The sequence below is a fragment of the Xiphophorus maculatus genome, chromosome 4 (assembly GCF_002775205.1).
Source record: "Xiphophorus maculatus strain JP 163 A chromosome 4, X_maculatus-5.0-male, whole genome shotgun sequence".
In the NCBI taxonomy this organism is placed as follows: domain Eukaryota; kingdom Metazoa; phylum Chordata; class Actinopteri; order Cyprinodontiformes; family Poeciliidae; genus Xiphophorus; species Xiphophorus maculatus.
The window spans coordinates 2,001,089-2,028,161 of NC_036446.1; the positions used below are offsets into that span (position 1 = coordinate 2,001,089).

Consider the following 27,073-nt stretch of genomic DNA (forward strand, 5'->3'; position numbering starts at 1 on the left):
TGAAAACACACTAAAACTTGTTAGAGGTTGTCCCCCATGATTTTGCCGCTCTGGGCATTGAGCCACGTACTTATACATTTAACTTTGTATTTTCAGACTAAAATCGGTGGTTTGGGGCGTGACGTGGTGGCGTAGGGGTTAGCGCGACCCATGTTTGGAGGCCTTGAGTCCTCAACGTGGCCGTCGTGGGTTCGGACCCTGCGACATTTGCAGCATGTCTTCCCCCCTTTTCTGTCAGCCCACTTTCAAAAAATAAGGGACACTAGAGCCCACAAAAAAAAACTGGTGGTTTGGGTTTTTTATATGAAAGTGTTTTAAACTGAGCTGAGCTTCGGGAGGTGACTCAGTTTTAAAACACTGTGAAATGCCTTTAATGTGGTTCAGTCAGGTGTGGACAGAAGTGTCTCTGTGGCTGAATAAGCTTGGCGGAGAGCGTGTCTGCTCGTGTTAGAGGGTGAATGTGCGCTATTGGCTCCTGTTGGGAAGCTCCGCGCTGCCAAACTCCCTGCATCAGAGCTGGGCGGAAGAGAGGGAGAAGGGGCGGGGCGAGGAGACAACAGAGCCGCTGCCATTGGTTGGTTTCTGCGGGGGCGGGGCTTTAGGGACAGACAGGCGGTGCTTCTGCAGTCTGCCTCATTTCTCCAGAAGGAGCACAGCGGGCGGGTCGGAGAATGGTGATACTGACCCAATCTTAACGGAGCCTCAGACCGGGGCAGACCGCGGCCAGATCGGGGCGAGCTGGCACTAACTGTCCTCAAGAACCAGCGGAAACCGGATCTGACAGCTGCTGGCTCTGCCACACCGGGTAGGAGTCGACCGTCCGGGGCTGAACTCCGGGACGGAGTCGGCCTCTTTCCCCCCGGAGCTCCGCAGGACTTCGCGGGGGTTTGTGCTCCTTCGGCCGGCTTTGCTCGCGCGCTGCCTCCCTGGATGTGCTAGCATGACCGCATGAAGGCGGCTTTTGGGAACCTGCTGGAGCGGAGACCGACCTACTGGATCGGAAACAGTGCTATCTTTATCTTCTTTTTATTTCCCGAGGTTTTTCCTGTGATTCCACATGGATTTTTGAACGTTTTACCGACCTCCTTGGATTAGCATATGGATATTCTGCGCTGAGGACACAAGTCGAAGGAACAACCTTGAGATTTTCAGGTGAGGTTGATTTTCTTTTTTTCTGTTCGGCCTCCCATCTGAGCGAACAGAAAGCAGTTTTAGCCTCTTATCATTCAGGTGATGTGAGCTGGTAACTCTGCTGGTGATGGTGTGTGTGTGTGTGTGTGTGTGTGTGTGTGTGTGTGTGTGTGTGTGTGTGTGTGTGTGTGTGTGTGTGTGTGTGTGTGTAAGGTCCATGTGATCTGTGTGTTTGTTGAGATCTAATTGAGCTGCATTCTTATCCAATGAACCCTGCTCAGTACTCCCCACGATCCCGCACATTCACGCGTCTTTATTTAGTTTTCTTTCTTCGGTCTTAAATTGGTGACTGATGACCCAGTTCTGTTTGGATTGAAGATAAATCCTGGGAATAATCTTGTACAGATTCCTACTTTGTTTTCCATCTTATATTAAAATACATATATTAAGTTTTCCAATTGAAATCGGCTGTATGGAGCAAAAGATCATCTTGAATATTGCAAAAAAAAACTACTATGAATTAATCTTTTGCAGTGTATATGATAATCCAGTACCACTGATTTTATTTTTTTTAATCCCGATGTCAAATCCATTTGTACAATCTGTGCTCACCCTGACTTGCTCTATATAAAGGATCATATTTTTTTCTCATATTTAATCTAAGAATGTATTTTGTATATATTTTTAAAGCAGTAAGACATTTAAATGTTTCCGGAAATGACTGAAAATGCAGAACCGCACACAGATTGGGGCATTCTGAGTCATGCTGGGTTTTAGTTTGACCTCCTCAGGATGACTGGTCTTCATCTTCAAAACATGATAAATTATCTTGGACAAACTTCAGAAATAATCCACCTCTGATTTCTAGTTCTCAAGCTGTCAGTTTGCTTTGAAATCTTGTGTCCAAGTCTCTTCCACTCATGCATCAGTAATGGTCTCCATTCCCTCAGTCATGCTGTTTTTCCTGGGTGGAGACGGGCTCTCCGCCTTACGCTCCGTTACACCGCCATGCTTTGGACCAAATCTTCCAAAGTCAGAACCAAGCAGAGCTGAAGGAAGCGGCTCAACAACGATTGAGGCAACTTCAGGTTGATGGACTCTGAACGAAGCATCATCCAGTTGTCAGACTTAGGCTACGTTCAAATGCGACTCATGTCCGACATTTTCATGGATTTCTGAGCGACCCAATTCTGATCCTTTTACCAATTTGTATCACTTCAGTAAATCAGAAAGGTCAAGTTACATTTTATTCAGCTTTCACGTCATTAATGTGAGACATACTCTGCACCAGAAGAAGCTAGCTATTAGTTGTGTTTGAGTTTTTCTTACCTTCATTCTTGTTACAGTCTTTTCACAATACCTCTGGCTCAAATTGGATTTTATTTTTTGTCCATACGCCACTTCCATATGTTGCATAAAATCAGATATGTGTCCAGTAGTTTTCAGAGAATGGCCATCTTGACTTTTACATTATTGACATGAGACATGCATCATAATTCTGCATCAGAAGAAGCCAGCAGCAGTAGATTCAGACGTAAACAGTGGCTGAAGCCGTCTGAGCCAAAACCAGATGGCGGCGGCCATTTTTACTTCCATAAACAGCTGTGTGACGTCAGCGTTCTTCTTCTGCGCATGTGAGTTGGGGTCATAAACTGTTCACATAGAAGAGTAGTATGAACAACCATGCAAATAATGTTATTTAAATTGAAAAGAAAATCAGAATTGAGCATGGAGCTGCAGTGTGAGCGTAACCTTAGTGTGACCTCTGATAGCGCTCTTGCTAGCAGTTTTGTTGTTTGTTTCAGTGTTGCCTTTTAACTGTAGCGAATCATTTTGGGTTGTTTTTGATGAACATAAAAAAATCATGGAACGGATTTCCACCTGATTACTTTGCTTTATTTCAGCACCATGTAATTCTGTTACTTCAGTTTAAAGCAAATCTGTTAGCTCAACTTAACTTTAAGGTTGATTCAACTCATTTACTATAGTTGGACCCAATGTAGTACAATTGAGCCAGCCCAACTAATTTGCAATGTTTTGGACCAAATAATTGACTTTACTTAATTAAGATGAATGCAAATTTAGTTGAAACCAACTTATTTTACAGTGGTTCCTTCACACTACTTCATTAAGTTGATCCAACTCATGAAAATTAAGTGAGCTCAGTCATGCTTCATGCTGAAAGAAAGCTATTTAATCGTGTGGAAATCCTTTCCATGATTGATTTACGTTAATTCAGACATTTTTTTAAGTGCTATTAAATTAAGTGTTTTAAGACATCACTGGGTAAAAGGGTAGAAACAATTAGAAAAGGTACAACAGAATTGTATTTTCAAAATTGTTATCCATTTTCATTTACATGTGCAGTGCAGGCACTTTACTACAAAAGGTATAAACTCTTTCAACATGCATTTAAGCTAGTTTAAATTAATAGTTTAAACAAAACCTTAACGGTCAGTTAACCTTAAAGTCATTGTTTAATTAGTAACAAGAAACTTCAAAATAGTTCAGCCTACCACAGTTCTTAAGTGCCAGTAGTGCCCTGCAGAGAAAAACGAATAACACAGCACAAAAAAAACATTCCTAGATTTGCACAAACATCTGTAGTATAATGTGTAACTAAAAACAACAAAAGGTTAAAGTTTTGTTTTTCCAGCCAAAACTGGGCTGTGTTGATCACTGTGGAGCATAGAAATCAAAATCCTAACAAAATAAAAAGTGTCAATAAATTTGCTCTTCAACATTGAGAACTGTAACAATTCAAATCTTGTTTTCGACTGCTGTCTTTAAAGACTGATTGGTCTTATGAAGCATTCCTAAAGTTTGGAAAACCATGTAGCAAGTTGTGTTTTGAGAACTTGTGCTTTGTTGGATAGTTTGTTTCCATCCAATTCCAGAACAATTTTCTGCAGAACTTCAAAAGTTAACTTGAGCTCCTGAGGGTAGCTCAAGTTTAGTGCATAGATAAGCCCCAGCAACATCACCACCGCAAAAGATACATCGCCCAAGTTGTTCATCACTTCCACCCCCTCCAGGACAATCCCAACATCCACATCGCCGGGCTCTGCATCCTCTGGTCGAATGACGAAGATTCCCAACTCAGTCTCGGCTACGGCCATTTGTGCACCTTGGTTAACGTCCTATGGGAGTTATGGTGGGATATTGGGGGGAGAGATTTCATATCTCATTAAATAAAAAATTAACGTTAAAATTGTTTCTCTGACTCATGGTAAAATACTTCCAACAACTAAGGTCCACCAAGGACCTGTCTGTGTTAATTGTTTTTCAAATTTACTAGATGCACGCCAGGAATATTCCCGCTTCTCTTGAAAAACAGCCCTTGAAGTTTTCCCAGGCGCAAAACAGTTGTCTTGTAATCTTCCGTAATCTCGCTAGCATCTTGCGTGATCTCCTGATCTCACTAGACCCACTTCGGCGGGAGATCAGTCTGACTAAATTCAATCAGGTTTCTCAACTTGAATACATTTTATTAATGCTAGGTTGTTGAATTTTATGTTTATCTGACATGATTTGATCAAGTTTGCCTTTAAAACATAAAATTATTTTTGTTAAAACAACATGTTTTTGTAAATGCAATGATAACCTTAACTCATTTTTCTGACACAAGCATGGAACAAGCAGAAAATGGTGCAAATGGTAAAGAAACGCTGATTAATTGCCAGCTAGCCATCACTTCATATGATGTTAGCACATGTTAGCCACTGAATGAGTACATCAATTACATAAAAACGTGATCAAACATAGTAACATTGTTTGTATATATGCTGCCAGAAAAGTTTAGTCTTCTTATAACTGCCACTGGAGTTTTTCTGGGCACGAAAAGCGATTGTCTTGTGTGATCTCGTGTGATTTCCCATGATTTCGCGTGATTTCCCATGATCTCGCGTGATTTCCTATGATCTCGTGTGATTTCCCATGATCTCGCGTGATTTCCTATGATCTCATGTGATTTCCCATGATCTTGCGTGGGTTCCCATGATCTCGCGTGAGTTCCCATGATCTCGCGTGAGTTCCCATGATCTTGTGTGATTTCCCATGATCTCGCGTGAGTTCCCATGATCTCGCGTGAGTTCCCATGATCTCGCGTGATTTCCCATGATCTCGCGTGAGTTCCCATGATCTCGCGTGAGTTCCCATGATCTCATGTGATTTCCCATGATCTTGCGTGATCTCGCGTGATCTCGCTCGTCGTCTTCAGCATCAGATCAGTCTGACTATAATGAATCATGTTATCTCAACATGATTAAATTTCATTAACGTTAAGTTGTTGAATTTCTTGTTTATCCAACATGATTTTATCACGTTTTCATTTGAAACATGAAATTATTGTTAAAAGTACATGATATTCTTTTGTTAATATAATAACCCCCAAAGTTCATTTTCTTTCTTTAGTTTTGTGTCCTAATCCCAGTATTAAAAACATGACTTTATCTTTAACAATGTTTTTAAGTGTAATTTAATTACGTAATCTAATTTAAAAACTGCATAGTCACAGATTTTTCTGTGGAACGTAGCTCCAAATTATTTGTGGAGAATTTGCCTATATGTGGATTTTTGTTGTATATCTAAAGTATGTTTTAAAAAACTGCAGCTTAGGAAGCTGAAATACCAAGACACAATTCTACCTAGCGTGCTATTAGCCAATCCAGGAGCGCCATTCGTTCTCCTTTGTGCTGATTGGCCGTATCTTAAGAGCTAAAGAAGACAGTAGACGTTGCTGCGGTAACGCTGAGAAGGATTTCAGCGAAGTGTTTTTTTTATGCTTTCTCAAAGAACTGGATTGTATCAGAACCTGCAAACTGATGTGATAAACAGTGTGAACATCTGTACAGCTGTGTATTGATTACAATTGTGCACAATCTGCTAATGTTGTAAAAACACAATTTGGGAATTGTGGTGAAAAATCACATGCGTAAGGTTGTTCATGCGATAAGTCATTAAAACATGCAGCGTCATCATCTTCCTACCACTTCCTGTTGTCTTCTTCATCATTTCTGCCAGTAGTAACATTTTGTTGATCACATAACTCCTGTGTTTCCATTGCAGTTTTGCTAATTTCAATACAGCAGAAAAAACACTTCATTCAAGCAAAAAAAATTAATTTTTTTTATCACAAAGTTGACATGTTTCTATTGTGCAAATTAATTTTCTTAAATCCAATCTGTGCAGTTTTATGGCCAATGGAAACTCAGCCTCTGTCGGCCTCTGCAGTCCTGATTTAACCGCTGCTTGTCCTTTAACGCCTGTTTGCTCAGTTTGCCATTTGTTGCTGTTTCCAGGACAAACCTGCAATAATTAAATCAGCTGTTTGTCCCTTTTCTCCTTTCACTCCTTGTAACACCACTGCTGGAGTTTCCACCTCTGCGCCCGCCACAGTGCAGTTTAAATATTTATCAGTTGTTGGGATGTGTGCCGGAGCACTTTGCCTTATTTAACCCGTCCAGGACGTGTAAAAAAAATAAATAAATCAGTCAGGAAATGGAAAAAGTTCCTTTTTGCATTTGCTCAAATCCTTCCAAGTGTGAGTCTGAAATTCCTGACGAGTCCCCAGAGTTTGGCCGCCAGCTGCAGCAGAACCATTTCACACTTCACCTCCAGCACTTGATGTCGATGCCGCGGTTGGCGAGGTGAGCGGAGGGAGGCGGCCATGCGTGTCGGGGAGCGCGGACCGGGCCGACACCGGGCTTTCCGAGGCTCTCCCTGACATCCAGGCGTGAGTTTGCATATTAAGGTGATTTTATTTGCTGCGTGGAGACCTCTTCAGCTTAAAGAGCTTTTAGAAGATGTGTGTTGAGGATCTGTTGGTGTAAAAGGAGAATTAAAGCCCAGGCAGGAAAAGTCTGATGTCACATTTTTAAAGGAAGGATGGAGCTTCTTAATCCACATTTAGAGGCTTAAAGTTAAGATTTAAGATCTTATTCTGGATCCCTTGACTGCATGAAAGTTGTGTTTTATAAAAAACAGATAAATCTGGGATTAAAAATCTTGTAGTTGTGTAATTTCTGCCTTTTTTTCTGTTCTGATATATTTTAGAGCTTTAAGCCCAACTGGAGTCTGGCATGCCGCGCCAGAAGGATTACAAAGTTTCCATCTAAGAAAACTCATCAGTTGCATCGAGTCATCAGCTGCTTTTCCACTGACCATATAACTGCTACATATTGTCAAAAATAAATTTGTTTCATGAAAACATCAATTTCGGGAAAAAAACCTTGTTTTTCAATACAAAAGTTTACCGATTGGATGAGTTTTCTTTTTTTGCCATATTGAAATTGGTTTATTTTGCAAAACCAAAACTGCAATGAAAACATTTTTTTGAGTCACACTGGATGTTTCCACTTTCAAAAACTATGAAGAAGAAGACAGGAAGTAGTTGGAGGATCGTGGTGCAGCATGATTTTTAATGACTTATCACATAAACAAGGTTATTCATGTGTCATTTTAATGACATTTCATATTTAATAGAAACGCTGCAGTTGTTTTTTGACATAATCGGAATATTGACAAAATTTGCTAACATTTGTAATGGAAATGCAAATATTAGCCGTTTTCCACCAATGTTTTTTATGCTCATTTTAACGTATCGCATTTGAAAAGGTTGATGGAAATTTGAAGTAACTTCCTGAATTTTGCAAGAAAAGTTTCTACGCTTGCCTGAGATTGACCAAGTTTGGCTTTTCCAAAAAAAGAGTTAAATTGCTAAAGGAGGGATGGAAACATGTTTGCTGAATAAGTTCTGATGTAGCAAACACTGCCATCCACTGGCGGGTCTGTTCCTTACCAGAGCCATGAACAATTCTGAAAAATGTCAGAGTCCGAACCACCAGACGTTTTGTCCATGCAAGTTAGCAACATGTTCTTCCTGTTTATTATAGACATGCACAGTGTCAAGATCTGAGGAAATTACGCTTTGCGAAGCCCATTGATTCACTCCAAACCAGTAGATGGAAACATTCCTGATTCAGTTTTTTTCTTTTTTGTAAGATCTTAAAAGTTTGCTCAGAATTTGCATGGAGCTTGGATGGAAACGTTGCTCCGGCCTCCTGGACGAGCCTGTAGCATCAGTAGAAAGTTGTGTCATCAGCTACAAATGTGTGCAAAACACGTGTGTGCAAGTTTCTGCAAGTAGTGAAATCCAAGTTTTTTTTTGTTTGTTTTTTTTTTTAAGAAATTGACATGTTTCCCATAAGCAAATTAATTTTCGAAATTCCTGCGATGGACTGGCGACCTGTCCAGGGTTTACCCCGACACTCGCCCGACAGCTGGAGAGGCACCAGCAACCCCTGACCCCAACGGGATCTGGATGGATGGATGGATGGATGGATGGATGGATGGATGGATGGATTTTCAAAATGCCAAATTGTGAAATTATTCAGTGGAAATGGAGCTGTTGACTTGACAGCAATCCTTCATACCGAGTGTACATGGTGCGACAGTGGAGAGGAAAAACTCTCCTTGAACAGGAAGAAACCTCCAGCAGAACCGACTGTGGGTTTGAGAAGACAGAGCAGAAAGAGAAAGAGACAGAAAACTGACCCAGGAGTCACTTTCTATGTTAATGAAAAGTTAATAACAGGAGAGAGAGAACCACTAGGTCATGGCAGCATTATGTCAGCCGATGCGCTCCTCCAGGTAGGAACCTCCGCCAATCAGAACGCCAAACCAGAAGTAACAGCAAAAAATGCAAATTGGAGAGTAGTAGGAGAAGAAAGTGAGGACAAATGGTCCTCATGGAGCCTTCCTGTTATCTGCTGACTTGTTGGCTATCTTCCTATTATCTGGTTGCTTCTATTGCTGTCAGCTGATTGGCTAGTAAAGGTCACCTGACGACCAATCAAGCTGAGCTCCGCCCACTTTTAGACACCAGCCAGTTTCCTGCTATGATTCAAATCCTCTTATATCCATCATGGAGCGATCAGATCAAAGCAACAAGGTTTTCCTTCCCTTTGCTTTAATATTTAAAAGTATTTTGATGAACTGAATGGAAAAGATGCACAGAAAGTGAAGCATGGCAGAGATCAATATTCATTATTTGGTGATTATTGCAAAGAAATCAGTAAAACATGAACGTGTTAAACCGCCATGCTTTGGCTTATTCATCATAAACCTCATGAAAGCTGCATTAGTGCCTGAAGCTAACTCATATTTTACTGCTTTTCTGTGGATAAAGACTAATGAGAAACTAGACCTTGTCTGGTTTCCAGCAGGTAAATATTTCACTTCTGAGTTTTATGTCATCAGTTTAGGCAGATGGAAGATCAACGATCTAAACGATTATTAATTTCTTTATTAATGTCTCTGTTAATCACAGCCAGTTGTTCGTTTATGACCTCTGACTATTTTTCTTAAAATCAAATTACAAATGATTGAATATATTGTTAAAAACTCGCTTTTTTCTCTATCGTCCCTTTTGGGAGTTGACCTGAATTCAAAGTTCAACTAAATTTGAACTTGTAAAACAAGATGGCCGACCCTGCCGATGTGAACAATGAAAAAAGGGAACAGTAAATGTTTGCACGTGGGTTCTGTGAGCTGCTGTTAGCTTTAGCAGGTTTTACAGAGCAGCGTTTCTCCAACGCCGTGGTTTGTTTCTGCTTCAGCTGTTGAGTAAAAGTCGTCGTTTGTTTCTTTAAGTCTGAAGTCGTGAAACTGAACCAATCTGGACCTTTTTCTGCTTTTCCAGGTTTTAGTTTGGTCTCGTTCTCCTCTGATAACTGACGCTGTATGCAGGTGTGTGATCCAAAAAGCTAACAGCACCCCTCCCCCCGCCTGCCACCTCCAGCCGGATGCGGTATAATCTGCTTCGGCACCGTTTAGCACGTTTGGGATTAGCGGGAATACTAACAGCAGCAGCAGGACGTAATCCCTGCAGCGAGGCGCTTCCTGCTGGGACCGCCGCAGCAGGCGGGGAGCCGGCTGGGCGGCGCATTTCTACACCCAGACTTAGGTAAAGACCAGGTGATGACGCTCCTGATGACCGGATGACTCACTCTGAGACATGTCATCATGGTCAGTGTGACCTGTTACCGTGGCAACGCGTGGCTGCAACGTTAATTAATCATGAAGAAGAGGAGAAAGAATCTGGAAGGTTCATTTAATACTGCAGCAGTTTCTCAAAAATCCTGGAAACCTTAGATATGGTTATGTTATGTCTTCATCTGACAGCAGGTTTCCATCCTGCTGCTGATCCGTTTCTGGTCCTGTTAACCAAGTAGTGGCAGCTGGGAGACGGTACCGTTAAACTGGGATCTGTCCATATTAAGGGGGCACCGATTTATCTGCCGGCTATTTTATTGGTGCCAGATTTCCTTAATTTTGGGGGATCGGTAATCGGCTGATGTTTATATGTGAAGGTGATGTTTTCAGCAAAGGTCTATAAATTTTCTCCTGCTCTGCAGAGACAGAGGTTTGACCCACCAGGTCACGTCTGCACGTTCTCAGTTAACAATATTCACCCCACTGTTACCAACTCAGCGACTTTCATGCTATATTTAGCAACAGTTCAGACAATAAAATTGGTTTCGGCCAAAATCGGAAAGAAAAGAGATTTTGTTTCCTAACTGGATGGTAAAAGATTACAGAAGTGAAAAATGTTGAACTGGATGCGTTTTGCTGCATTTTCATTAACATGTTCTGTATTTCTTATTCTTTTATTTTATAGGAGCTCTTAATAAGTAAACAAGGATTTATTTCAGTAGGGTTAATAATTTACAATTTTACATATTTTGTATGGCTGCCTGCTATTTCATCTGAGTTAAAATAAATAAACCAGAATGATGAAGCCAACAATTAAATAACGTTTATTGTTTTAGATTTATTAGACACATTAGGTGTTTTTGTATCGGTATTGGATCAGTACCACTGACACCAGCGTGAGTGTTACTGAGTATTGGATCGGAAAGGAAATCAGTGGAATAGCACTAATGGGTACAGAGGCCCGCAGTGGCCAAAATACCTCAGGAACTGCTGTGTTGGCTGCAGACATTTGTTTCACGCGTAAAGACCAGGAGATGTTGTCTTTATGCTAAGATATGATATTTGTCATGAAGCTGAAAGCCTCATAGCTGTGGATCCATTTCAGTGGCAGAACAAGCTGTTTCTTTTTCTGTGTGTGTGTGTGTGTGTGTGTGGTGTGTGTGTGTGTGGGGTGTGTGCGTGTGTGTGTGTGGTGTGTGTGGGTGTGTGTGTGTGTGGGGGGTGTGTGTGTGTGTGTGCTATATCCTGCCACGCATCATCGGCATGCTGTTAGTGTTCCCAGATTGAGTAGGAGAGTCTGCTTTTACAACCAGAGGAGAGATTATATAACTGCCATTTGACTGCAGCATCACTTCATTGATCAGGGGAGATAATGTCTGGAATCACATTTAGAGTCTTTAAAAGCTTTTTAAGGCTCTACAGTCTGTCTGACCTTTGCAGGTGTCTTCAGCGTTTCTCTGCTTTAGATCCACCAGGAATCCTTAGAAATAAGTTTTAAGACCTGACGTTTGTTTTAAGACGACCTCATAAACCCCGACTGCTTTCTGGACCGGGATGGTCCAGGATATTTCCTGGATTTTAGCATCCAGATCAGCTCCTTCTTTGTCTTCTCCGTCTGCAGCCTGTAAACTCCTGTAATGACTTCTTCCTCCTCTATTGTGTGCGAAGCTGAAAACGAGCCATTAAAAAAAAAGGCGATCAATAATCCAAAAGTATATCCGATACAGTTATGCAGCATGCTTCTGTTTAATGGGCCTAATGTAATCTCTGGCTAATGCAGCTGATGGAGTTTTAATACGTTTTGTTCTGCCTCTAAACTTTTATGAATCGCATCATTTTTTTGTAAAACGTTTAAGTTATTCTGGGGGAGGTTAACATGGGAGAGAAAAAACTCAGCATGTTTATCAGTTAATATCTGTTTCCTATTTAAAACATATTAAAAATAGTGCTTAGAATCGTCAGTATGGAAATGGTGTCAGTTTATCCTGGTGCCTGAGTTTTTAGTTTGCCATATTCCTGTCCTGGTGCAGGTTTCTATGTTTTGCTGATGACTGTTTCTTAATGTGTCTGCACCCGTTTCAACTCAACTGTTTTGGTATTTGGAGTCCGTTTCAACCAAATAAAAACGCACCGATCTGGATTTACTGACCAATCCGGATTATTTAATGACCTTTTTAAAATGTAGCGAACATCATTCATGTAAAGTTTGTTTGAATTAAACCAAACGACGCACCAAGCTGAACTGATCATAAAATCCCCACATATTCACAGATCCACATATCTACCAGTTTTACTCTGATTTTCCTGTAAAACATATTTGACTCAACCTGACTCTAGTTTTCTTGTTGCTTTGACTCGGTTAAGTTGAATCAACTTTAACTGTCAAGTTCAAAATGCATAAATAAAAGCTGTTGCTTTAACTTCAGTTAAAGGTCTTTAGTAATTATGTTAAACTAAAAATGATTAGTTCAGAGACATTTTTCAAAGCTTCCCCCAACTTATTTAAGTTTTTAATTTATTACATCAAGTCACCTTCAAATTCAAACATCAAATTTGACATTTTTAAACTAATTTGTAAGTGAAATCAGCTTTTTAATTTTTTTTGTAACTTTAAAAATGGACATTTTTTATTATAAATTATGTTATGGAGGTTAAATGAGATACGGAGTTTTATGGTATTTATTCAAGTAAGAACATTTTTCACAATTCATACAAAGTTAAAATTTTACAAATTTACAATTAATTAATTAAAAAATTAGAAAATCATATATTTTTTAATAAGTTCAAAACCTTCTTTGTTACTGTTGAGCAGATAAAACAAAAGTTAAAAAATACATTTTTAATTTTTAATTTAATGAATTTTGTGGCCCAAAAGTAATTTAAATGTAAAATCTACTAACCTGGTACGTCAACAAGGGGAACATTGACTATGAATCTTTATAATCAAGGTATCAGAACCAGGTTCAACTCAGGAGGAGCAGGAGGACTAAACATATTTATTACACATTCTGGCAATAACAGAACAAAACAGTCAATGTTTTCTTATAGAAGTCCTAAGTCAAGTTCAAGAGTTTTTCCCCCTTTGATTTGTTTTCAGCTCAGTTCAGTCTTCAGATCTGAATGTTATATTATAGCCACCCGGGTAGTGATAACATGTGACACAATGTGAATCCGTGCTTTTGGATCCTGACTCGCCGTTCTTCATGCCTTGTCTCTCAACAGAAAAAATACAACAACCAGAGATTCACAGCAAGAAAAAAAAAAATTTGAGTCCCAAACACTAATTTTTTCCTGGTCCGGGTTCACAGGGGTCAAAAATCAACCATAGATAAAAACGAATTCTTGAAAAATATTCAAAAGAAAAAGAGTGACCACAAAACATTTCTTTCTTTTTCTTCTTCTGGTTGTTCTATCTGGAGCATATCACTGTAGCTTTAGGCTATTTTGAAGCCATTTACTGCCACCTATTGCCAATACGTTGTATTACAGGCTATAATTCATATTCACTAAAATAATATGGATTACATAAATTTTCCGGTTTTAGCCACCAGGGCAAAAAGTTTGGGAACCAGCGTTTCTGTGTTGACATCATCAACAAACCTACCTGACCTGTAAATAATAATAATAATTAATAATAACAATAATGACACTTTCTCCTCCAGTGAACAAATGTAGTACAAGTTAAAAAGTGTCACAATATGTTAGTATTGATAGAAAGTCATTATTGCCTCTTCCAGACTTTTAATGACCATTTTGCTGGTGTAGTTGAGTGCGATCCGGTTTGAAGTGCTGGCCCGGTCCAGCAGGAAGCGGGCCGGCAGCTGGATGTATAAATAGCAGAATTAATGACTTATATTTGCTGATTATGCCCGTCTCTCCTTCCACAGCCTCTCTAATGCAGTTTCCCCTCTGCGCCTTCATCCATCCACTTTCTATCTGTGCTAATGGCTTCTCCATTAACCCCACCTGATGGCAGTGTGGGTAATTACAAACATATTTACGGCCCGTGGACACACACAATGAGAAATAAATAACGTGTTTGACCAAGCAGAAAGAGACATTAGGCGGGCGGGCCTCAGATTTAGCTCGGCGCGCTGCACTCACTCATCCAGCCTGACTTTGCTCTTTAATGGAAACGGTTGCCAGAAGGTGTAGCTGTCACGTCCTGAACGCTCTGTTCTCTGCAGCTGAGTATCTACTCCATGTTGGGCTCACTTTTTAATGGTCCTGTGCCTCTGCTGTGTTGTGTAACAGGATATTTAAAAATAAAATCGATGTGGACCGTGATGTAAGACGAGTGGCTCGCACTTTCCACCTTCATCCACCGCTTCTGTTCCAGCATCCAAGATGTTTGTGATGCTTGTGTCCAGGTTTATCTGCCAAGACATTTTACATCTGAAAAGTGATCAAATATCTACCAAAGTTGGTTTAATAATCCTGAAATTTGAGTATTTTGATAACCTGAAAAGGTGACCAGATCATCAGAACTCCACTTCTGTGCATTTATGGTTCTGTTTGCCTAGAAAGTCCAGTTCATTTGGGACTAAAATCGGACTAAAAAACAAACTCCGGTCCGCCTTAAAACCTCGCTCTCTGCTCGGGTTGAAGTGGACTCTGGTGCGGTTTGAATGCATATGTGAACAGAGATCCCTCCAAAAGCAGGAAGCAGACTGCAGCACAGGGAATTCTGGGTAAACGCAACCAAAACAAACGTGTTAGCTAGCAGGAGAAATGAGAAACAAGAGAAACCCTCCAACTGCTAAAGTCTGACACCACTCCATTCTGTCCTCCATTCGGTATTTATTGGTGTCTTTCTTCTTCAGAGGCTTTAGTGTCATTTCCTTCAGTGGTTCTTGGTGCAGCGCCCCCGCAGGCCAGGAGGGGAACAGGTTGGTTTGACTCAGAGCAGAGAGAGAGAACCACGGCAGCTGGAGATGGAATAAAAGTTTCTGTTCTGGTTCCTAACCGAACCGAGTTTACTGGATTATCAGGAGGGAAATCAACCTTGGTGTGTTTTCACAAAATGTTTCCAAAATTAAAAATGATCTCTGTGAACAATGTGAACAAAGCAACAACACTGCACTCTTTACTTATACATTAACAGTAATTAAGCCTTTTAGTCATTTTTATTCTTTTATGTTTTATAAAAGGCAGTGAAGTTGTTCTTTTCCTTATCCTTTGTCTTTTCTTGTAGGAATTTCCAGTCAGGTGCAGTTACTGGTGCTACTGGAGTCCCACAAGGCTCCAGTCCTGTTCCTGCAATATATTACTAAGTAATAAAAAAGTTGATTTTAGACCAGATACTTTTGCCTCCAGATTGCTAATCCTGAATTAGCTTCCTTTAAAACTCTGCAGAAGCAGAAATCACACATCAGAGCAAAACTCTGAGGAATTTCTCATTTATTTACAGGAATTACATAGAATGAGGTTTTTATGCAGTCCAATAGTGAATCACAAACAGTTTTGTCTTGTAAAGTTTCTCCCTGTTGACTTTCTAACAGCAGATTGGATGAAACCTGGAGTCTGAGGTGTTCATGCTGTTCTGCTGGTTTTGGTTCAGATATGTTGCTACGGTTTTCACCGCTAAGCATTTCGTCTTTTCACTGCATGTCTGAGTCACCAGAAGGTAAAAACCCTGAGGCTGGACGCTGCGTTGTGTTCAGGGAGGAAAACTGACCTCAGGTTTGTGTTTTCCTGTTCGGCTGAACGGGAGTCATTTCCCCTCAGCTCTGACTGAGACCCGGCTCCTTTCCGCTGGTTGTTTGTTTTCTGTGAGTTTTATTTTAGCCTCAGTGAGGATTAAATGTTAACAAGCGTGAGTCAAGTGCTGCTGTTGGAAGCTGTTTGTCGGCGCCTTAACGGCACAGTGATCTGCTGCGTGTCGTGAATCAGAAACTGTCCAATGATTCTTTATCACCAAAGGTTTTCTCTCAGGTTGGAAACATTATTTCATTTTCTGTGTAAATGATTGGCAGTTAGCCACATACAGGAAGTGATTACAGTTTTGGTTACAAAAGAAACTTCCAGAGTTTAAACTGAACTCTAATGTAATTTATTATAAATGCTGTTTGAAAGCCTGTTGCAACAAACCACTAATCAATTAATCGCTTGATAAATTAAAATGAGCTCCACAGTTTCTCTTCTGATGATTAATATTTTTTGATGATGGTCAGTTTTAGTTAGAGACTTTATAATCAATTTTATTTATGGTTTTGGTTGTAAATGGTTTTTATTTCCGTTTTATTTATTGTTTTTGATTGCTGGATATTTAAAATGTCTTCCAGTTAAATCTTCTGTACAGAATAAAATTTTATTAGTTGCTTAATTAATGAAACACTGACCAACATTTTTATGTTTAATTAACGACACTTGGAAAAATGAAACGTTTGTCGTTTTTTGTGTTTTTATGATGTAAACAGTTTGAACTGCTTTGTTGCTGAAATGTGATATACAAATAAAATTAGATTTTATTTCATTATTACGCCGTTATTGATACATTACTTTAAGATGGACTCAAAATGACAATATTATTCTTTATTGCTGTAATTATGGGGCAGTTTATCATCCAGCAAAATTTGTTGTTGTTTTTTATTATACAAATTTAACCCAAAAACTAACAGAATGTAGAAAAATGTTAAGGATAGTTGCTAGATATGTACAATAATCTTATGATCATCTTCCTCATGAATGTAAAACTAAATGTTTGTAGATTAAATTTAATTTCTTATGCAAAACACAAAGTATTTAGTTTTTTCTATGCATGAAAAATATATTTTAAAGACATTTTAAGTCTTAATTGGATGTAAATCAGGAGTTTTTAGACTGTTGAAGCCAGCAGCTGCAGGAGGAAGAGCGACCGTCCTCCTCTTCCTCGGTTTACCTGATGCTAATCAGACTGAAGCTTCGCAGCAGCAGCTGATCAGATTCAGCTTCCAGCTGCTTGTTGGCGACCAGCTGCTGCTTTCTTCCCTCCAGGCCCGGTTCTGTGTCCTGGCAGCACCTGTAGCTCATCACCATCACTACGCTGTAAAGTAAATCTCAGCTTTGTTGGAGGGAAATGCGTTTTGACATCTGATTCCACGTACGAGCGTCTGTGTTCCCTTCATCTCCAGCAGAACCAGTATCCTGTTCCTGTTGGAGATGTTAAATTGGTACCAGAGGAAGAGGAAGATGTCTGAGTTACACCTGGCGGTGTGCTCTGTGTGGCGTTTTATTAATTATCTGTGCTCCAACGTCTATTAATTAGGGGCGGGACTTTAACACATTAATTTCAATTAATTAAAGGCGCAGTACTGTTTTCTAGACTCAAAGTGCCATTTTATAGCATAATTAATCAATCAATCAGCTTTATTGTCAATTCCTCTTACATGTCCAGACATACAAGGGAATCGAAATGACGTTTCTCACTATCCCACAGTGATACAAGACATTGAGTAACAATAAAAGACACAGTCTAACTGAAATTATCCTAAACAATTAATAAATAGATGTACAATAACTAGACATATAGCGTAAAACTGAGAATGTATATGTATACATATAAGTATATGGAGATATACAGATAAAAAGTGGTTGCAGTTGTGCAAAGTTCTGGGTTTCTTCTTCTTCTTCATCTTCTTGGCCGCTTTGATGCTGAGGGGAGGGAATTCAGCTTCCTCACAGCCTGATGGATGAAACTGTTGGAGAGTCTGGTGGTGCGGGAGCAGAGGCTTCTATATCTTTTCCCGGAGGACAGGACACTGAACAGTTTGTGGGCAGGATGATTTACATCTCCCACAATCGTGAACGCTTTCTGGGTGAGTCGGGTGGTGTACAGGTCTTGCAGGGCGGGGAGTGGGGCACCAATGATCTTGGAGGCTGTTTTCACAATGCGCTGCAGGGCTTTTCTGTTCTGTTCTGTGCAGCTTCCGCCCCACACTGTGATGCAGCTAGTCAGGGTGCTTTCTATGGTGCCTCTGTAGAAAGTGGTCAGGATGGGTGGTGAAGCACTTGCCTTCTTGAGCTTGCGCAGGAAGTAGAGGCGTTGTTGGGCCTTCTTCACAAGTGATGTGGTGTTGGTGGTCCAGGAGAGGTCTTCACAGATGTGCACCCCAAGGAATTTTGTGCTGCCTACTCTCTCTACTGCAGCGCCATCTATGGTCAGTGGTGGGTGTTCGATATGGCCCTTCCTGAAGTCCATAACAATCTCCTTGGTTTTGCTGACATTTAGCAAGAGGTTGTTGTTGCTGCACCACTTGGTCAAAAGATGGACCTCCTCCCTGTAGTGGGTTTCATCGCCCTTGGTGATGAGGCCCACAAGAGTTGTGTCGTCTGCAAAGTTTACCATATGGTTGGAGGTGTGGGTTGTTGTGCAGTCATGTGTGAAGAGCAGAGGACTGAGCACACAGCCCTGGGGGGCGCCTGTGTTCAGGGTAATACTGTTGGAGGTTAAGTTGCCAACCCGTACTGCTTGAGGCCTCTGAGTGAGGAAATATCTAGCAGCCAGTTGCAGAGGGAGGTGCTAATCCCCAGCTTGTCCAGTTTGCAGATAAGTTGTTGTGGTATTATGGTATTGAATGCTGAACTGAAGTCAATGAACAGCATTGGACCTCCTAAGTAACTATTCTAACTTCAGTCATTATAAAGATGCTATATATATCAAATATGACTTATAAGAAATTTTACTTCCTTATTTAACACCTTGAAATTGGGTCTCTGTCTCTTTCTGTAACTCCAGGAAGTCGTCCCAACATGGCTCCTCTATTAACCCTTTAATGTTTTTACCAGCGTTGCTCTGAGCAGCAGCTCCTATAACGAGCTCAGCAGTCCCACCAGCTGTTTGCTAATTGCTGCTGGCTAGTCTGAAGGAGCTGAATGAGGGAGGAGCTGCTCTATTAGGCAGAAGCTCGTTAGCTAATGGGAGGAGCTGCGCCTCAAAGGCGGGACTAGATCCTCCCAGGAATGGTTGCCATGGAGATTATAGGATTTCTCAAACATGCATGAAAGAATCAAAGCAACACTTCAGGTATGTTTTTCATGCAGGGATAAAATTATAGCAGCTAATGCTAATGACTGTGTCACTTTTAGCTCCTGAAACTCTGGAAAGTTGAACTTCACTCCAATCTGGTGGCTGAATAACCTGAATATCAGATTAAAAACATGATATCTTTGTAATTGAGCTCATATTTAACAATTTAGCAGCAAAGATACTTTGAATTGAAAATGGTGCTCATTTTGTTGATGTATAGTAACTTGATTTTAAAATGTAAATCTTTTCCAACTCTGATATTAATGTTTAATTGTGGTTAAAATGTTTGGCTTTTATTGCGTACAGTAGCAGATGATCAGGATTATTTCTCCTGAATGTCTGGAACTAAACGGGTTCGTCTGTCAGTGGAACAGGACAGGCCTGTCGCAACAAGCAATAAATCAATTACTCAATACATTAAATTAACTCAATAATTTCTGCTTTCTTGATTTTTTTGTTTCTCTCTTTCTACCAAAAATTGAATAATAAAAGTCTAGTTCATTTTCTGAAGGACAGTTTTGTCTACAGAGATTTCATAGTTCGTTTTGTTTGTTGTTTGTGTTGTTTTGTTTATTTATTTTGGATATTAAAATATCTTCCAGTTCTGATGTTAAATGTTTATTAGAGTTTGAAGCTTATTGATCTTTTAGGAGGTTTTCTTGCATTATTTTGCCATCATAGTTATATTACTTAAGAATGGTCTGAAAATAACAATGTTATCGTTTGTCAGAATAATTCCTGGGATAATTTATTCGTTATGGTGACAGATCAGATCTGAACTCTGATCGATTAGATTCATAATATTTTATTTATTATTTGCGTGTGTTTAGTTGCTCGTCCAGCTGCGTGTCTCTGCATGGAGTCGATCCGTTCCTCCCAACAGGAGTGGGGGTGTTTGCCCTGCAGGGTGGGCTGCTGACTGCGTGGCCCCCTGCAGGGCCTATGAATGCCCTGCGGGGGGCCGGTGGGGGGCGGTGAGGTGTTTGAGCTGCACTGGGAGGGTCTTTAGTCAGATTCACGTCAGCTGCTGCTGGACGTCGGCGTGAGAGGAGAAGCTGCAGCTCTGCAGGACCTTCAGCTGGTGAGGCGTCACTTTAACCCGCTCAGTTTCTCCGTTTCTCTTGAATCCTCAGTTTCTCCGTTTCTGTTGAATCCTCAGTTTCTCCGTTTCTGTTGAATCCTCAGTTTCTCCGTTTCTGTTGAATCCTCAGTTTCTCCGTTTCTCTTGAATCCTCAGTTTCTCCGTTTCTGTTGAATCCTCAGTTTCTCCGTTTCTCTTGAATCCTCAGTTTCTCTGTTTCTCTTGAATCCTCAGTTTCTCTGTTTCTCTTGAATCCTCAGTTTCTCCGTTTCTCTTGAATCCTCAGTTTCTCCGTTTCTCTTGAATCCTCAGTTTCTCCGTTTCTCTTGAATCCTCAGTTTCTCCGTTTCTGTTGAATCCTCAGTTTCTCCGTTTCTGTTGAATCCTCAGTTTCTCCGTTTTTCTCTTGAATCCTCAGTTTCTCTGTGTATTTTGGTGAGGAACAGGCAGGAATTAAGCTCAGACTGAACAGATCTTATCCAACAGATTCGGTTTTGTTGGGATTCCTCGGCCTCGTTTGGATCTGCAGAAGAGTTTAGATCAGATCTGAAGAGTTCTGGCTGTTCTGGAGTTCTGCTGTTTAATGTAACTTTAATAGCTGCATTGCTGCAACCAGAACAGGCAGAGGCGAAGCTGCTGCAAGCGGAGCAGGGCGGAGGAGAAGGCGAGTGGGTGGGGGAGGAGGTCAGAGGTCGGCGGTGGTTTCGGAAAGTTACTGGGAGTGTCTGATCTGATGGAGAGATGGAGACGGCTCAGGATCGGGAGCTGCAGAGGTTGTTTTGGCCGTCTGAGCCGTGTGTGTGTGTGCATGTGTGTGTGCTCTGGTCTCTACATAATATTCACAGAAGCGATAAACGTGGCACTGCACAGATCTTCATGCTGTGGTTTTCTGGTGGTTTATTTCAAAATAAAAGGCCAGGCTGCACTAAAAAAACTGATTTTGGTTGAACTTTGGTTCAAAAAGTTGTTCTGATGCCTGAACAGGATAAGAACATCCTCAGATTCTTCAGTTCTGATTCAGTCATTCTGTCTCTAATGTTTTTATCTGCAATTGTTCTTCCTGGCTGCAACGCAAACTGCCCCTTGGGGACAGTAAAGTTTTGAGATAATCCACAGGATTGTTTTTAGGGATGAATGATATATCAGAACTAAAACCGGTTCTTCCTTCTCTGCGGTTCTGTTCTGTTGGGTCTCAGTGGGTCACAGGTGTGTGACGGTTAGTTGGCTGGCTGGATATTCAGGTCAAAGGTCAGATATTTGGATGTGTTGCTGTGTTTATATTGGAGCAAACGGAGCTTGTGTTGGATGAGTTCTCTAACCACCTTATAGAACCAGGTAGTAGAAATAAAACAGAAATTAAATATGTAAATATTTATGTTTCATGGAGGATTCAGGTGGTAATAATGCATTTTAATATTTTTTTTCTAATTAATCGTCCATATTATTGTAATTGCTATTGTGGCGTCTAGAAATGGACCAAACGGTTCAGAGTGGTTCCTCGGACGTGTCTCAGCCCAGGAGGAGCGAAGCGTCTCTCTTCCTGTCTGTTTCCGTCTCCTCTGCTCTCGTCAGTCCGGCTGGACGTGAACTTTGCTCCCAGCATGCCGGCGCCGGACGGGGCTATTGGGTCCAGACTGACGGCTGCTGACGGATCAGCTTGAAATGATGCCGGTTTGCTACCTGCCTCCAGGTGTTCAGGCACAGAATGGATGCTGGAGCCTAAATTCATCTTTCTGCTTTCTATTTAAACCATGTTTAGTTGTGAATGACTAAATGAATCAAAGACAAATTCCTAAATTATACGCACATCTATGGTAAATTTAAAAATAACCCAAACTAAGCACAGGAGGCGACCACAGCGGCCCTATAGGTGACCTTAGTGGCCCTGTTGGTGACCTTAGTGAACCTGTTGGTGACCTTAGCGGCCCTATAGGTGACCTTAGTGGCCCTGTTGGTGACCTTAGCGGCCCTATAGGTGACCTTAGTGGCCCTGTTGGTGACCTTAGCAGCCCTATAGGTGACCTTAGAGAACCTGTTGGTGACCTTAGTGAACCTGTTGGTGACCTTAGTGAACCTGTTGGTGACCTTAGCAGCCCTATAGGTGACCTTAGAGAACCTGTTGGTGACCTTAGCGGCCCTGTTGGTGACCTTAGTGGGCTAAGTGACTTTTATCATCCAGTTTTTGGTAGAAAAAGAGAAAAACTGTAAAACATGCAAATGGAAATGATTGAGCTCATTTAAATTTATCGTGCAATTAATTGATTTATTGTTTATTGCGACTTGCCTGGTTACAATGATTGATGCTAAAGTTATTCTAGCACTAAATGAGACTTCGAACAGTATTGATTGGTCATCAGCCGGTCCAGGTTTCTCTGCACATGTTGCCGTCCAGCAGGTTTTCAGGCTGTGTGACAGAGATTGACCAAATGTGATACCTGGGATGAATGATGTGCAGAAAGCACATTTTGGTCGTTGATCAAAAACGAAGAGTTTGGATTCCTGCAGGAGGATGGAGGCTCTGAGTCGGACTGTACCGTAGCAACCAGTGTTGGTTGGGCTCCATGCAGCCATCATGGAGTGTGCAGAGTTTTAACACCGCCTGGCCCAGAGGATGGTGTGTGTGTGTGTGTGTGATGTTAATTAGCTAATTTAGATCATTTAAAATTAACTAAATTAGCTAATTTTAGCTAACAATTAGCTCTTGCTGCTACTACTGAATGCAAACAGACTAACTTCCTGTTTATTATAAGGTAAACAGGAAGCGAGCCAGTCGCGGTGAAAACTTAAATTCACATGACAGATTATTCTTTGTTCTCAGATCTATATGCTCACATCAGTCTCACTGCTCGCTCAGGTTGGCAGCACAAATACAACGTTGCTCACAGAAGGCTGTTCTTCTTATGGCCTGCTAATGCTCATGCTAACTAGCATCTGCCTCGGCTAGCTGCGTCTCCGGTAACGTAAACATTAGCTTGGTGGCGCGCTCCAGTCGGCCAGCAGCTAATGGTGTTTAAAAGTCCCAAAGCTGTTCGTATTGTTAGTTTTATTTTATTTTCTCCATTGTTTCTGCAGTGAGAGTTTAATATAAAATATGATGAAATGCAGTTACTGTGTGCAGTTCAGTGATATGAATCACACTTCTCTATAAATCTGAATGTTTCTGAAGAGCAGTGTTGAGTTTTCTGTGCCATGCAGTCACAGCCATATGGTTACCTGAAAAGATAATAAATAGTTCAGTTTTATCCTTATCACAACAGTACCACAAAATCTGGTGATAAAACTTTAATCCATGTTTCCCATTGCTACTGTTTAGTGATAAAAATCACAGCAGAGCAAACAGTCTGTCACCAAACACAGATTGATTTTATCATTAATAAATGTTACAAAATAACACACAAGTTTCAGGATCATATCCTCGTCTTCATCTTCATCAAACCTTCCTGCAGGAGACCTTGGATTTATTCCCAATGGGAATTCAGCCACCTGAGCCTCTCCTGCTCCTGAAGGCCAAACATATATATATTTTTTCTCCTCCCCACGTTTTCTTCTTGACATTAGCTAAATATGAAGTCAGACTTCGTCTTCAGAGAAACTGGGTCGCCCAGGGAAGCGGCTCATTTGCATGCTCTCTCCTGACCCAGTAAGTGAGGATTCAGACATGAAGGCACTCAGCTGATGATCCGGCGGAGCGCTCCGCTTCCTGCCTGGTGACGGTTCCACTGAGCAGCGACGCAGAACGGAGAAAACCACAGAAATCACCAGAGAGCCTCATTACAACCCGTATTAATCTAATATTCATCAAACTGTTATGTTCACTTAATTACCAACAGATGCATGCAGCGATGCTGGACCGTTAGAGATGAGTGATAAATGCAGAATCACTATTTTATGAAGGTCTGACTCATCGTTCACGTAACCTCCTGATGAACAGACAGATTTTTATCAGTTCCCAAACTAACGATTCATAACTAATCAGTCAGAATAAAACCTTTCTAACTCATCTGGTAGAGACGTGTTCACTGCAAAAACACATTTTTAGTCACGTTTCTGGCAAAAAAAATCAATTAAGATAAAACTAACTTAAAAGTTAATCTCATTTCAAATGAAAAACTACTAGTTCCTTTGTCAGATTGTTAAATTAAAAACCTGAGGAAAATATCCTGTAATAAGTGAAATATTCTGCTAATGGAACAATTAGTTTTTTATTAAGGAATTATTGGCCTTAAACAAGCTGGTAATTCTTGCAGAAAACTTATTTTTGAGTTAGTTTTGTGTTATTTCATGTGGTATTAAGATATTTGCATTAGAAACTAGACCAACATTAGCTGGTAAGATTTTGTGTTTTTGCAGTGAAGTTATTAAAACCAAAATAAACCAAAGTCTTTTCATCGTCTCCTTCCTGTTCCAGACTCCTGTTTCTGGAAGTCTTTCCTCTCTGTGTGCTTTCCCAGCTCTTTGAGTGTGTGTGTGTGTGTGTGTGTGTGTGTGTGTGTGTGTGAGTGCGGGTGTGTGTGCGTGTGTGTGTGTGTGTGTGTGTGTGTGTGTGTGTGTGTGTGTGTGTGTGTGTGTGTGTGTGTGTGTGTGTGGGGGAACAGATCTTCACTGCATGAGCGTGCCGCTCCACCTCTGCTCCCACTGCAGCTCAGGTTGGTGATGAGCGCGGCAGATTGGGTTTGCACCGTTTTGAAGCCCCCTCATCGTCTCCATGGAGACCATACAAGGCGTCGGCTTGTCGTTTGGAAACAGGCTAATGAACCAGATGAGAAGAGCCGGCGCTGAGTCCGATCGCTTGGTTCGGTCGGAAACAAAGAGGAGGGAAGAGAAGACGGAAAGAAGAATCCGGTTTAGATCTTTGATCCAGTGGAAACGTGTTGATCTAACCGATGAATTATTAACACGGCTGAGCAGAAACTGCTTACATACACTGTAATTTTTACCTTTACTTGAGTAACTTTATTATGAAGTATTTCTACTCTTGAGTAAATTTTGTGTATTTTCTACCCACTGAATGAAAAACAAACATGTTTTAACCAAAAATCCACCAGACACAGACACACACCTGCAGCTTTTGTTAAAGTTTTATATTGAAAGAATCTGATTTGGAAACTTTTTCTTTTGCATGATTTTGTTAATCATATGAATTATTGTCATTTTCATCCTTAAAATACCAAGATATCCACAGAACTTTACACTTTGGTCCACCTGATGATGTAGTTTTAAATATGAAATGATCATTTGATCAGTTGCTCAGTACATAAGTAGACGACCAAATCCTTTTCTACTCTTACTTGATTATATTTTTCAGGTATTCTGCCCACCTTTGATAATTAAAAACTCATTGAATCCTGAAGTGGGTGGATAAAACTTCAAACCTTTAAACCAAACAGACCTGCAGCGGCTGCAGCTGCAGGTTTAAAGGGCGACGCATCACTTTGTTTGCTGATGTCATATTTTTACCTTTTTTTTTAAACCAAATTATTGTCATTTTTACAAAGTTTCCCACAAAAGTTACAGTAGATTCTTGCTGCCTTTTGTAAAGTTTGAGCTTCTTGAATGTGAATCTACACCCAGATGTTCTGTTGTGGTCTGAACATTTTATTTAATTAGATTTAAAATTTTGACAGAAAGTTTTAGAGAATAAATTAGAATTTTAAAAAATAAAACTGTTCTTGGTATTAATGTAACACTAATCATCTTAAAATGAAGCTTTTTATTTACTTAGTTGATGCTTTTATTTACTGGTTTGGTGATGACATAATAACTGTATGAAACAGAGACGTGATACTGATGGTTGCTTGGCTGGAAACTCACTGAAACAAGCCAGACTCATGATTTAAAATAGTTCAGAACCGTCTGGAACCGTTCTCATGTTCTGCACAAGCTTCAGGTTTCACATATCAACAGTCAGAATGACTATAAAGGTGGAAGAATATCAGCAGTTATGGTTGGTTTAAACTCAAATATTAGATTTTATTCCAGATTTAAACGGGCTCTGATTGGACGGCAGGAGGTTGCGGTTCAGGAAGTGGCGTTTGGATTTGGGCGAAGTGAGTTTAAAGCGGGAACAGAGACGCTGATCCGGCCTCGGTCGGACTCATTTCCTCTGACAGGTCGGCTCACTGCCTTGGGGCTCAAACTGCGCTCTGTCCATTTTCATTTCACATGTGGAGCCGCGGCTCTCCCCCGGGTCAGACATGATCAGCTCACGCTCAGCTGCCAGGGTTGGCACCAAACTGGCTTCAAGACAGAAGCTCTTAAATACCAGAAGACACCAGCGAGAACTTTCCTGACAGTCCGTCTAAATGATGTAGAAACTTTAAAACGTTCCTGATGGAGCAGTGCAGCCTGGAATATTATCGGAGCAGGATTTAGGAGTTAAACCGCCAAGTCTCAAAGTTATTGACCTAAAGTTTCATATCTGTGTGTTTCTACTTATTTAGTTTAGATAATAATGACTCATCTTTGGTTATTAGGTGTTTGTTCAGCTCTGTTTGTCTTCCTGTTTCCATCTGAGCGGGGAGTCAAAGCACTGATTGACGAGGTTAATCTTTGTTTAAATGTCAGAGGTTGTCAATGTGAGACGTGTGTGTGTGTGTGTGTGTGTGTGTGTGTGTGTGTGTGTGTGTGTGTGTGTGTGTGTGTGTGTGTGTGTGTGTGTGTGTGTGTGTGTGTGTGTGTGTGTTTTCAAGCTGAGCAAACATCCAGCCTGTGTGTCAGGTTTCACCTCCACCTCCTCCTGTGTTAGTCTAACACCGCTGTGCGATGTGGAGCGCCGGATTAGTCCACATCCTGCCTCAATCACCAGAAAAGCTGTGGACAAAATATTCACTGGGAATTTAAGAGTTTAATCTAAAATATGA

At 40.8% G+C, this 27,073-nt stretch overlaps 1 protein-coding gene across 2 annotated transcripts in view; it reads left to right on the forward strand.

Moving 5' to 3' along the window:
• The first annotated feature begins 653 nt into the window (after positions 1 to 653).
• The window catches only part of LOC102216715 (LARGE xylosyl- and glucuronyltransferase 2), a 68,247-nt gene continuing 41,827 nt past the window's right edge, over positions 654 to 27,073 (forward strand). For both annotated transcript variants that reach the window (XM_023332260.1, XM_023332261.1), the window contains exon 1: positions 654 to 1,152. The gene's annotated coding sequence lies outside the window, so the exon portion shown is untranslated. The remainder of the gene's footprint in view (positions 1,153 to 27,073) is intronic.